Genomic DNA, 14,291 nt, shown 5'->3' with positions numbered 1-14,291 from the left:
CAACTGCAGGTCAGAAATTACGTTTGCTTAATTAAAGCAGCTGTTTAATGCTCTTTTGAAATAAAATTGTATAGGCTTGATTATTATAAACTAGGCTCAGCCTCTGCAACGTGCATGACATTAACACTTGACATGGCCTTGCATTTCCTCGTGTCATGAAAGAAGGCTGGAGATCCCATTTTCTTATGTTTTAAGTACTGTTTTAGATTCAATTATGTGTTGATTTCCTGGTCTTCCCTTTTAATATGTTATGACCAACTGGTTATGTGGCCAGCAATGCACATGATGCACCAGAGCTTCCCAAATGCTTCAGAACCATTACTTAATTTTTGAAATTGTCAAACGTCTGTGACCCCCTAGCTTTAGAGGATATGAGACGTGTGAATTTTCTTTATGGTAACTAAAGAAACGCGTGGTAGTGTACTGACATTTACAGGCAGCAATGCATTTTCAGTAGACATGGCCACTAAATTTGCAGAAACATAGTTTTAATGCTATTTATTTATTTATTTATTTATTATCCAATCTTCTATAGCGCAAACAAGACCCTTGGGTATCAGAGCGCTTCACATTACAAGAGTGAGATTACAGTTTTTATTAAATAAACTATCCTGATGATTTACTAGGAATTACAGGTTAAGAGTAAAACCAAATTAAACTAAATAGCACCTGAAGGATAAATGAAAATTGTTCCAGTGACTATTTATCATTCCGTGCCTCTCCAAGTAAAGTGTCTGGATTTGTTCTGGTCCCATGAAATTCATTGCGGCCCACAGTTTGGGAAACACTGTAATACACCGTTCGTGGAGGCTGAGGGCATTGTCTCATGGATTGTGCAGGATACTCTAATTATAACGTGTCTAGTTCTGTCATGCTATTTCAGATATGTAGCTTGATCTTGACAAGGTTCAGTCATATACATTTTGAGTGACTAGCATACGAATTCTACTACCATGAGGCAGTCTTAACTTTTCTCGGGAACTGATCTGTCTTCCGCGTAGCTACGGGAAACATCGTTGGGAGGACAGAATGTTAGCTGATCCATCCCCTGAGTATTCTGCAACTGTACGGCTTCTACTTTGAAGCTAGGTGGATTGTAACAGTATTTTATTCTGACCGAATTACAATAGACTTCAAGCTGGAGAGCAGTAGTGATTGTTATTTACAACCCTCCTACCCTCGTGCAGAATATTCTCCTAAAGTTCTGGGGCCTTATTTATGAAGGCCTTGCGCCACCGGTGCGTCACTTTTTCCCATGTTAAAAGTGACGCACCGGCGGCGCAAGGCCTTCATAAATAAGGCCCCTAGAATCTTTCGACATGATGAGAGTTGTATAAATACTAAGGGTTTGGGTAATTCTTACACTCTCACCTTTATGAGACTAAGAGGAATACGCAATTGGTTGTGCCCCCAACTCAGCTGTGACGTCTGAGGAAGTCCCAGGCTGCACAACCCCCTGAGGGCTTCCAACTCATAAAAGGCCCCAACTGACAAACCTCGACTTTTTATTCATCATGAACACCCAAGGATGCTCTGCCTTCCGTAGTCGGTTTTGTCACCGTTCCCGTAGCTCAACTGATTCGTGTCCCAGGATAGCCCGCCAATGTACCTCAGCATCCAATCCCATTGTTCAGTGACTGCTCAACGAATCACTCCACTCCCCTTTCTGCTTACACTGTGTGTGCTGCTTTGGTACAATGAACCAACATTGCATCCTTAGACAGGCTATGGGCCCACTCCTTGAGACCACACATTCAACAACTGATCATTTTCTTTTGCATTGTTTGACGGGCGGCAATTGCCTTCCTTGTTAGTCAGTCGCAGCATATCCACTCATGCAAAACCTGCCCTGTTCTGCCACGCAAAGGTGTAGACTCCTATGGCTGTGTACAGCCAACAAATGTTCCTTGCCCCACAGAGGGCCGTTGTACAATTAGAGGCAGCTCGAGCTTCACCGTCGTTGTTCCCAACACACTCAAATTGGAACCCCTTAGCTGAAGATATCCCGAGTGAGGATGGCGAGTCACCTATCACTAGATCGCATTCTTCCTTTTTCTGCGCCAACACAATGTAGACAGAGCAGTCATCCTAGCCATGGGAACACCTGAAAGCCCCGACTACAAACAATCCCAACCAGGGGAATAACTGAATGCACCGACTGCAAACCCGACCACTTAAAGCTCTTTCCCGCATAGCCACAGCAACATATTTGCCAGAAGTGAGTTTAGAACAATAATTTAATGCAGATCTACTATATGTTGGCAGGAAGTCTGGTTGGCTAAACCGGTATGAACAGGTGTTGGAGCCCATGCAAGGTCCTCATCTTTGGAGTCTGTCTTCCCAAGGAACCTCACCTCCCGGTAGGCATGAAACACCATTAATTGTATAGCCTGAGCTGCCTGTCTTCGCGCCATCAGAGAAGGAGCCTCGAACTCGCAACCATGCTGTTAATAGCACCACGCTCTCACCAACTGAGCCACCCAGACAACCGTGTAAGGGAAGAGAGTGATTGCCAGAGTCCTCCGTCGACAGCCGTTCTCCAACAATCAGACTGTCACTTTCTCTACTCACACCGTTCTCACAGTCTGATGGAGATGAGCTGCCCGCCCCCCACCGCGGAAGAAAGAAAAGGCCCCTTAAACAAGTAGTGCAGACTGCAAGGCCAACCTAGCCACACCGCCCATTCCTGCGAGCATGCAGTCTAAAATATTCACTGCGCAAGCACTCCACATGCAGCACAAGGAGTGTAAAATTGTTAAGGTAATTCCTGTCGTTCCTGTCTATATTTCACATGCTACACTCAATCATGCATTCCATGTGCGTTACTCTTCCAGAAAGTTACTTTTCCAGTCAGCTTATTACTCTTGCCTAGTGCTTAATGTGGATTGAGTCACATACATGTGTTTAAAATAGTTCACAATCGTCACCCACGATGTTGCAATGAACTCTCTCCTAAACTTCGATTGTAATTAATAGACGTTGGTCACTACATTCACAACTAAAGAAACGGGGCAAACTATATCTGATAAAAATGCAAACCGGAAATGGTTACACAGGCAAACACAAGTCATGAAATAAATTCAAAGTAAGTTCTAAACAGGTAAAGTATTATCTGCACCATGGCCAATAACGGGATTTGCATGCTTTAGCTGTGCGCAGATGTAGATTACAACAAAGGCGTCACATTTGCAGCGATCGCTCATACCCCCAGCCCCGGCAGCCTTGTGCTGTGTGTCTTCGATAGCAGGACATCCTTGCCTCCGGTGAAAGCCACACGCTGCGTGCAATTACCGATCACTTTGCTCACTCAGTGCGCCCCAAGTAGAGGAAGTCAGGTGTTCAAATTTGCTCCATGGTATTCGGAAACAGGAGCCGAACAAACTACAGGGATCATGTTCTACCATGGGTACCGACAGCGCCCCTGCCCTATCCCCTTGTATCCCTGCACCCGACCCGCGTCGATAGGGAGGTGAGCAGCACGCCCCCAGGGGCCCCGTTGGCAGCCGCAACCACCAGCTTAGGACAGGACACTAGCCCGCAACAATTCCAACCCTCCCATCTACGGCTGCCTAGAGGCCCCCAAAGCGCACCCCCCACCTCACCTGGCGACATGGACGCCTCCCAACGCCGACGCCTCGATCACGCTCGTCCTTGCCTACTCCCATGAGGTCCGGACTCGGCTATGTAGGATCACAGAAAGTGATAGACCGCCGACCTCCCACTCCACACGAGGATATGGAGTTTAAACTAGAAGCAGGGAGGGAAGAGGGAGACGCTTCTGGGACCCGCAACTGATCCGGTGCAGCAGAGGAGAAAGAGACCGGGGTACCTGCCCCAGGAACCTAAATAGGTCCCCAGTTTCCGCCCTCTGCCCCACCGGAAGTGCGTCACCTCACTGCCCTGGAAGTGCAAAGTGGCCGGTCGCCCCTTGGGGCTGACCGGCCACCAATAAAATTAGCGAGGTAGGGGCGGAGGCGGGGGCCGGGTCCTAAGAGCGCACTCCTGAATGCTCGCGCTTGGCATACTAGCTAAATGGCTCCAGACTCTTTGATGGAGATACAGCTCTCCCACCGCCTATCTCCTGGCTTGCTTTCCTGCCACACACCCCTACCAACATTCTATTACATCATTCACTCTCAACATTCCAGACACCAGATGTACATGGAATGGGGCACACAGGATACTATGGTGGTGCCTCCTGAATATGAGGAGAAATTATAAGATCATAAAATTTGAAGTTTGTTATCAATTACTAATATCGAGAGGTACCCTTACCTTGCAAAGATGTTGCAGAAGTACCCAATGGCATGTTTTATTTGACTAATTTAACGTGATAATTAGCGTAATAGTATAAAGCTGGTCCTCAGCCAAGAGGTCTAATGGCCAACTAGTTAATGACACACTACTGCCAAACCACTGTAAGTTACTCGAGAAGGAACATTGTAAGTCATAAGATATTATGTACTGTATGGGTTGGTAGACAAGTGCACAGCTGGTTTAACAAAAGATAGAAATAAATAGTTCAGTCTTTAAGGTAGGTCCTCCTAAGGTGTCGTCCTCTCCCCGGGAGACGAGTAGGAATACAAGAAACAAAGTGCTGTCAATTAAAAATTGATTGCATCCCTTAAAGCACACTTGTGTCGGGGGTCTCTGTACCTCCACAATTTTGAAGAAACAATCTTAACGAATTTGTTCAAATTTTGTAGATAATGTTTTAATCCAATACAGTCATTAAAGTATGTTTCCCCACATACTTAATGTGAATCATGATATCCATAATTATTTCCTCCAGCTCCAATGCATTTCGGGCTGCTGCCCTTCATCTGGGAGCATCTAAAGAAAACGACATAAGAAAACACCTATGTATATTCCTCCTAAATCTTAAATAAACATGCCAACATAAATACAATAAAAATACACGTGCTAGAAATACAATAGAGATATAAATGTGCAGTAATCCTCAAGTGGTGTCCATAAGCAGGTGCACAATAAAAAGCTGAAATAGATTGTTAAGTGCTTACCGTTCGTGTGCGTAAAGAGAGCGGTTCTACAACAGGTGAGACACAGGGTGTAGTGTTGCGCTGTTAGACAATGCCATGTTAACTTTAATAAAGCAAAGGTTTCTAAAGCAATGGTATCGGATGTACCTCGGTGTTTAAAATAAAATTAGACTTGTTTTAAACAAGCGCTGAACGCTGCTCATGCTAAACGTGACAGGGTCCATGCAAGCGTGCTCGGCTATTGTTCGTAATCTGAAGCGGTGTGGTGGTGACTTACGTTTGAAGAAGATAATTCCAAACGTGTTCGCGCTGGATCGAACGCTCGGTAGTGGCGTGTAAAGCTAATGCAGAAGTGTAAATCAAAACCCGGTATGCCGATCACGTGTCCGGGAGCATAGAGTTAAAAATAGGACTGTGTTCTGTGGGATACCTGTTGTAAAATGCAACGACAATGAGTGCTTGTGGATGTGTTTACACAAATAATGAACATTACATAGAGAGAATACAACATAAAAAACTATGAAAAAATACAAGGTAATGTATAAGGGGAAAAAAATGGTAGGTGCTTAATGCTTCAAAAAGGAGACTGTCCAGAACTGATACCCCCATCTTGGGGGTTCATCAAAGTTTTTATAGGTAGCAGGACAATTCAATCCGTTCATTTAACCCATGTGGTTTCATGGATTGAAGTCTATAGATCCAGTAGTTTTCTCTTTGGAGTAAGTATTTGTTATTGTCACGTCCCTCAATTTTATTGATGACTTCCAAAATTGTGTATTTGAGTTGTGAAACTGAATGCTTCATTTCATTGAAATGACTTGCTACAGTCGATTTTTGATTGTTGGTGCGAATGTTGGATTTATGTTCATTTAGACGTAGTTTGATTTTTCGCTCAATTTTCCCAACATAAGTCTTTCCACACGGACATTTTAAAAGATAAACAACGTTGCTGGGGTCACAAGTGGCTGCGACATGTAAAGTGATTACATGACCTTTCATCGGATGTGTTATCTTGTTGCCCATGATTACGTTGTGACAATTGTTGCAATTGTTGCACGGTCTCGTTCCACGTGACTGTGGGTTAATGGTTTTGGTTTGTTTGAAAATTTCTCCCAAATTTTTTCCTCTCGTGTAAGCAAACAACGATTGGGATTTGAACATGTCTTTGAAATCAGTTTCCAATTATTATAACGGCCAGTGTTTTAATACTATGTTCCTAAACGTCATACTTACGTTAGAAAATTTCGAAACAACAACCATGCGGTCGCTTTTGGATTTTAATCTAGGTTTGAGCAGAATTTCTTGACGGTTGAGTGGTTTAATCTGATTTTTAGCAGTTTCCAATATCTGGTTGGGATATCCTCTTAAACGAAATCTATCAGTCATTTCATCAATTCGAATTTCAGCCACTGTGGGATCCGATGTGATACGCTTGACTCTCAGTAGCTGAGACCTGGGTAGGTGCTTTTTGAGGGATGCCTGATGAAAACTAGTGTAATGTAAAGTATTATTCCGATCTGTGGATTTTTGAAATATGTCTGTGTTAATTTTGTTATCCTTGCGTGTGATCCTGACATCTAAAAAGGTAATGGATTCTGATTCGATGTTCCATGTGAATTTAATGCGATCGTTGATGGTGTTCAAAGTGGTAAGAGCTCTTTCCAAACTTTCTCTAGTGTCTTTCCAAAGAATGAACAAATCGTCGATGTGGCGTACATACATTTTGAGACTGCTATTCCAATCAGGATTGGACCATATGTTAGTATGTTCGATCTCACCCATGTAAATGTTCGCGTAGACTGGAGCTGCGCAATTGCCCATACTGGTGCCTACTAGTTGCAAATACCAGTTATCTTGATGTTTAAAGTAGCTTTGGTATAATGTGAAAGTTACTAATTCCATCAGAAAAACTTTGGTTGGTTCATCCAAATCTAATTTCAAAATGGCTTGTTCCATAGCCTCAAGGCCTCCTGAATGTGGGATTGATGTATACAACGCGCTGACGTCGGCAGTACACAGCCACAATGTGTTGAAAGACATTATTGATAAAGCCCACACACAAGGCATCATTGACCAAAGAACAAAAAATATCCTTGTATTATCTCATCCAAGAAGTCCATCAATATATGCCAAAAATACATAAAGATTTGACTAACCCACCGATTCGCCCTATAGTATCCACTCGTGGAAGCATTCACGAGCCAGTGGGACAATACCTTGACCGTAAACTACAACCAACAGTTCAATCCTTGGCAATCTATATTCGCGACACCACAGACTTTCTATGTAAATTACAAAATCTTGAAATCTACCCCAATGAAACATTGTGGCTGTGCACTGCCGACGTCAGTGCGTTGTATACATCAATCCCACATTCAGGAGGCCTTGAGGCTATGGAACAAGCCATTTTGAAATTAGATTTGGATGAACCAACCAAAGTTTTTCTGATGGAATTAGTAACTTTCACATTATACCAAAGCTACTTTAAACATCAAGATAACTGGTATTTGCAACTAGTAGGCACCAGTATGGGCAATTGCGCAGCTCCAGTCTACGCGAACATTTACATGGGTGAGTTCGAACATAATAACATATGGTCCAATCCTGATTGGAATAGCAATCTCAAAATGTATGTACGCTACATCGACGATTTGTTCATTCTTTGGAAAGACACTAGAGAAAGTTTGGAAAGAGCTCTTACCACTTTGAACACCATCAACGATCGCATTAAATTCACATGGAACATCGCATCAGAATCCATTACCTTTTTAGATGTCAGGATCACACTCAAGGATAACAAAATTAACACAGACATATTTCGAAAATCTACAGATCGGAATAATACTTTACATTACACTAGTTTTCATCAGGCATCCCTCAAAAAGCACCTACCCAGGTCTCAGCTACTGAGAGTCAAGCGTATCACATTGGATCCCACAGTGGCTGAAATTCGAATTGATGAAATGACTGATAGATTTTGTTTAAGAGGATATCCCAACCAGATATTGGAAACTGCTAAAAATCAGATTAAACCACTCAACCGTCAAGAAATTCTGCTCAAACCTAGATTAAAATCCAGAAGCGACCGCATGGTTGTTGTTTCGAAATTTTCTAATGTAAGTACGACGTTTAGGAACATAGTACTAAAACACTGTCCGTTATTACAATTGGAAACTGATTTCAAAGACATGTTCAAATCCCAACCGTTGTTTGCTTACACGAGAGGAAAGAATTTGGGAGAAATCCTCAAACAAACCAAAACCATTAACCCACAGTCACGTTGAACGAGACCGTGCAACAATTGCAACAATTGTCACAACGTAATCATGGGCAACAGGATAACACATCCGATGAAAGGTCATGAAATCACTTTACATGTCACAGCCACTTGTGACACCAGCAACGTTGTTTATCTTTTAAAATGTCCGTGTGGAAAAACTTATGTTGGGAAAACTGAGCGAAAAATCAAACTACGTCTAAATGAACATAAATCCAACATTCGCACCAACAATCAAAAATCGACTGTAGCAAGTCATTTCAATGAAATGAAACATTCCGTTTCACAACTCAAATACACAATTTTGGAAGTCATCAATAAAATTGAGGGACGTGACAATAACAAATACTTACTCCAAAGAGAAAACTACTGGATCTATAGACTGCAATCCATGAAACCACATGGGTTAAATGAACGGATTGAACTTTCCTGCTATCTATAACAACTTTGATGAACCCCCAGGATGGGGGTATCAGTTCTGGACAGTCTCCTTTTTGTAGCATTAAGCACCTACCATTTGTTTCCCTTATACATTACCTTGTATTTTTTCATATTATTTTATGTTGTATTCTCTTTATGTAATGTTCATTATTTGTGTAAACAAATCCACAAGCACTCATTGTTGTTGCATTTTACAACAGGAATCCCACAGAACACAGTCCTATTTTTAACTCTATGCTCCCGGACACGTGATCGGCATACCAGGTTTTGATTTACACTTCCGCATTAGCTTTACACGCCACAGCCGAGCGTTCTATCCAGCGCGAACACGTTTGGAATTATCTTCTTCAAACGTAAGTCACCACCACACCGCTTCAGATTACGAACAATAGCGGAGCACGCTTGCATGGACCCTGTCACATTTAGCATGAGCAGCGTTCAGCGCTTGTTTAAAACAAGTCTAATTTTATTTTAAACACCAAGGTACATCCGATACCATTGCTTTAGAAACCTTTGCTTTATTAAAGTTAACATGGCATTGTCTAACAGCGCAACACTACACCCTGTGTCTCCCCTGTTGTAGAACCACTCTCTTTACGCACACGAACGGCAAGCACTTAACAATCTATTTCAGCTTTTTATTGTGCACCTGCTTATGGACACCACTTGAGGATTACTGCACATTTATATCTCTATTGTATTTCTAGCACGTGTATTTTTATTGTATTTATGTTGGCATGTTTATTTAAGATCTAGGAGGAATACACATAGGTGTTTTCTTATGTCGTTTTCTTTAGATGCTCCCAGATGAAGGGCAGCAGCCCGAAATGCATTGGAGCTGGAGGAAATAATTATTGATATCATGATTCACATTAAGAATGTGGGGGAAACATACTTTAATGACTGTATTGGATTAAAACATTATCTACAAAATTTGAACAAATTTGTTAAGATTGTTTCTTCAAAATTGTGGAGGTACAGAGACCCCCGACACAAGTGTGCCCTAAGGGATGCAATCAATTTTCAATTGACAGCACTTTGTTCCTCATAAGATATTATGTGCCACAACTGCCTGCTGAGATTGGTATGGCTATCTCATTGTCCATCCTTGGTCACCAGTATTCCCCTCCAGAGCCGATGTTTGGTACAGGTCCTCCATAATTGACCTCGGTGAGCAACTCTCAAAAGCTTAATGTCTTATGGTATTAATGTCAGCTCTTATCAATATGACACTTTAATGTGACAATCCACGTAATGTATTCACATATTGTGGGAAATTGGGTTAATGGTTAGGGGTTGAAACTATACTCAAGCCTCAACCACAATTCCTGCCAGGCTGAGGCACAAGCAAACCCCAAATTAACCTGTGCTCAATCCTCTGTTAGCTTGGCACAGAGCATTCCGGCTTAACTTCGTGGCAATGCGTAAGGTATTTATGTAGCACTTCAAAATAATAATAAAGTGAAAACACAACACAAGGAAAATCCCACACCAACTTTAAAAAGTAGAGCAAAAATCAATAAATAAAACAAGACCAAAACGACAAACATCCAATCAGTAGAACTGGAGATATCCAATTTTAAAGACTTAGGTTAAAATTGCACCAAAAACCCAAAGTGCCACTCACAGTTATATGGTCATGCAAGACCAGGAGAAAGTCACAAGTTCAGGCTGACCACATTAGAAAGTGGGTCAGATACAGGGACTTGGTTAGTCCAGCTGAAAAGCTATCTTCTCAGTCCAGGGCAAAGTGTTCCATTCCTGGTAAAGGGGGCCACAAGGAGCAGAGAAGCATAGCAGATGGTGGTCGATGTACCGCAAAGAGGAGGCCTGGCATCGCATTTGGTCGTCGTTATAGCCCAAAGTTCCTGTTGTCCTGAGTGGGCAGGCTGGAGCTTCGCGATAGCGCTGTCTGCAAGCGGTCAATGGTGTAGCGTGAAGAGTCCGTTTGACAGAACTTCACAATGGGGGGCTGTAGGGAGGACAAGGTTTCAACGCCAACTGCCCTGTTCATTGTCGCAAAGAGCCCAAAACTTGAATTTAGCCTCTCTGAGGCTACACCAATGGTCCAGGAGCTGAGGGGCACCACTTGGGAGTTAGAAGCTTGCTCCAGCTGGATCTGGCTGCTGATTCACATGGTTGTGAGCCTGTTATGTCCCTGTGGCGCTAAACAGGAGGCTAGAAGAAGACTAGCCCTTCGAGTCACTCTGGGAATCCTGGGTTCAGGTGCAGGTCCAATCTCTGTGACTCAGGCAGGAGGGTAGCAGTCCATCAGTCCAGAAAGGCAGTAGTGTAGCAGGCCAGTAGTTCAGCAGAGTGGCATTCATTTCAACAGCACAGCAGTCCTTTTCCTGGCATAGTCTCCACAGGTCCAGAAGTTTACTGAAGAGTTGGTGTCTGAGGTCCTGTATTGTATCTCCTTTGAAGTGGGAGAAGTTTCTAGAGGTGTCCCTTTGAAGTGCACAGGCCTCCCGACTCTGCTGCCTTGGCTCCAGACTAACTACTGTGGGTATGCAGCCATTTGTGTAGAGGCAGGCCACAGTCTATTCAAATGTAAGTAGGGATGTACCCAGCTTCACCTTCCTATCCTGCCAGTGATGGCCTATTCAGACACACCTAAACTCTCTAGTGTGTGTGACTGTCTATGTGGAATACACAAAGCCCAACTGTCAGCTACACCTTAGTCGTGTGACCTAGAGACAGGCTGCAGGAAGTAAATGGCTAAGGCAGGCACATTAGAAAATATTTTGGAACCTCGCTTAGTTCCAAGCCAGGATGCACAGCGTAAAAGTGAAAATTATTTACAAAAAATAAAGTTCCAACAGTTTTTTCATTAGTATTCCATGTTTATTTTTTCCGTTTTAATCCATGATCCATAATGGTACAAACATTTTCAAACTCCAGAGTTCATCCACTTGTTTAACATGTACCTATCCAGGCTTTCATTCAAAACATTTTGGGATTCACCAATCCTCATATCGCCACATGGTATTTTTTAACCCAGTGCATTTTGAGCATCAACGGCCCTTCCTCAGGGGTAACTGTGATACAGTAAAGCCGCGTGTAAAATTGACCTGTACTCTTAGCAGACCCTTCTGTGCTGTTATTACTTTGTGCAAAACTCCTAGGTGCCATTCAGCCTTACGTTGCATGCTTCCCATGAATCAAGAAAGATTTTGTTGTTAAACATGCACATTCTGAGAAACATAATAAATGAGTGATATCACGTAAAATAAAAATGAAATCAGCCAAACACTTGTGGCCTCATATCATGCAACGTGGTTTATAGTAACAACAAAAGCCCAGATAAAAAACAAAACTTTCATGCCACCGTGCTAACAGAAATCTTATCCTGACAGAAAGTATTAACTTAATGTGCCTATTTCCTTGAACTGAATGTGTGCCAACACTTCCCATCCACCACAACCAATATACTGATTAAATGGACATGCGACACTCTGATGACTTTAAATCACATCAAGGGTCACCAATTTCCATAGAACTAACAAAAATACTACAACTGCCCCATGTTATCTAAACTTGCGAAAAAATGTTTTGAAGGAAAAAATATATGTAATCATATTTGACATAAATCTCATCAGAACATAAAAAAGATAACAATTACTAATGATCATGTGCATGAACTGCATAGTCAACATTATAACATAATCCCCCCCCCAAAAAAAAATCAAACACTTCAATACTGCAAGCCATTAAATATACATATTTTCTTGATGAGATGATAAAGTTCTTTGGAATGCAAAAAGACAGAGGCTATTGATGTCATCTGTACGTGGGATTGTGACGGAAGAGTGAACCTCCAATGGCCTGAGGAATGGTAGTTGATGCTCGGAGGGAGTCTTAATCACAAAAGGGGCATATCAAAGCCCAAACTATGTTAACTACAAAAACTAACAAATAACGAGTTGACATGTATAAAATTAAGATGTTACACGATATTTTGCTATAACAAAGAGAGACAAAACATACCTAGGGACAAACGAATCCCCATGACAAGACTTGGACATGTCTATTTTACTGTTTGGTCGTCCATGCAAACAAGGATTGAAGCCTTGAAAAAGTTTCTATGAAACGAAACAAATGTCGGCTGCCGGTTCAACGCTTCAAAGGAGGATTGTCACTGTTGTGGGGTGAGGCGCAGGGCTCTTCTGCAACCCAGTCGCTTGCGCAGGGGTGGAAGCGCGCAGCAGCAGCCAGTGAGCCTCACACTCAGTGCCAGTCGGAAGTGACGTGCTCGAGCGCGCGCCCTCCATTTATTCAACCCCGCAGGCCACGCCTGGCCTGCGGATGCAGGGATGCGTGCTACGTGCATGCACTTGAGTGCTAACAGCACTACATCACTATCCAACTTCATGACCTTTATGCAAAATGTCTCATCTACAACAGTCTCTCCATTTACAACAGTCATTAAGATACGGCTCTGTACTTGCGTGTCCCTTGGATGACGGCTTCAGGGTCTCAGCTGACATGCATGGTCTTTTAATCGCTGGCTCGGAGGTGGATTGGGTCTTAGGTTGTATCGTGGGGTGCTATCAGTCCCTTGTCCTCGGTTGCGGGATGGATTCCTGGCGGGTGTCTGTGTCATCGGTGGTCCACCCACAGACTCCGGCACCGACTCCCGGTGGTCCGTTGATGGGTTTCTGTCTTCCTCAGGTATGGTGGCCTGGGTCCGGGGAGATTCAGTGGACCTATCGGCATCATCGGTGTCCGTCCGCGGCCCGGGGGGGACTACTTTGAACCACGAGGTGTTCCTCGAGACTTCTTCTCCTTCTCTTCTGGCGGTCACCATGGTCCCTTTTGTAGCCGTTACCGTCCATGGGCCCGGCTCGTAGAATGTCTGGAATTTTCCTCCGGGGCGTCTATTCCTTATGACCACCCGATCTCCTTGATGCAATCGACGTGGTGTCGCTCTGCGCCGTTGGCTCGCCCGCTGGTTGTTTCGGTGTCGACGTTCTTGAATTTCGCTTGTGTTGATCAGGCTTGGCGCCATTTCCAGGACCGTTGGAAGGAGGTCTCGACGTCGGCCCTGGAACATGAGGGACCACGGGCTCTTCTGGGTGGTGCAGTAGGGAGTTCCTCGATATTCCCGTAGGAACTCATGCAGCCGTTGTTCCGGGTCAGCCTCTTCTACCACCGCCATCCTGAACATCTTATTGAGAGTACGCATAAATCTCTCCGCCTCCCCGTTGGCTTGGGGCCATTGTGGTGTTATGCGTCGATGGGAGATGCCTCTGGCTTTCAGGAAAGTTGCGAACTCTGCTCCCTGAAAAGGTGGCCCATTGTCGCTTTTTATCTCCTGCGGGTAACAGAACATGGCGAACAGTTTTTCTAGCGCCGGACCCACATGTATGAAGGCGGTGGAAGGCACTCTTTACACTATGGGATATTTGGAGTACGAGTCAATAGCCACCAATGTGTGTCCTTCCCCCGGGAAGCTCCCAAAATCTAAGCTGATCTTGGTCCAGGGGGTTGTGCATGCCTCCTCAGTGATGATTGGGGCTGGTCTCTCGGGATCACTCGTGAGTTGGCACAACATGCAGTTTTTTACGTAG

Source organism: Lissotriton vulgaris, chromosome 11 (assembly GCF_964263255.1).
Source record: "Lissotriton vulgaris chromosome 11, aLisVul1.2, whole genome shotgun sequence".
Taxonomy (NCBI): Eukaryota; Metazoa; Chordata; class Amphibia; order Caudata; family Salamandridae; genus Lissotriton; species Lissotriton vulgaris.
Note: the sequence above shows the minus strand (reverse complement) of the source record.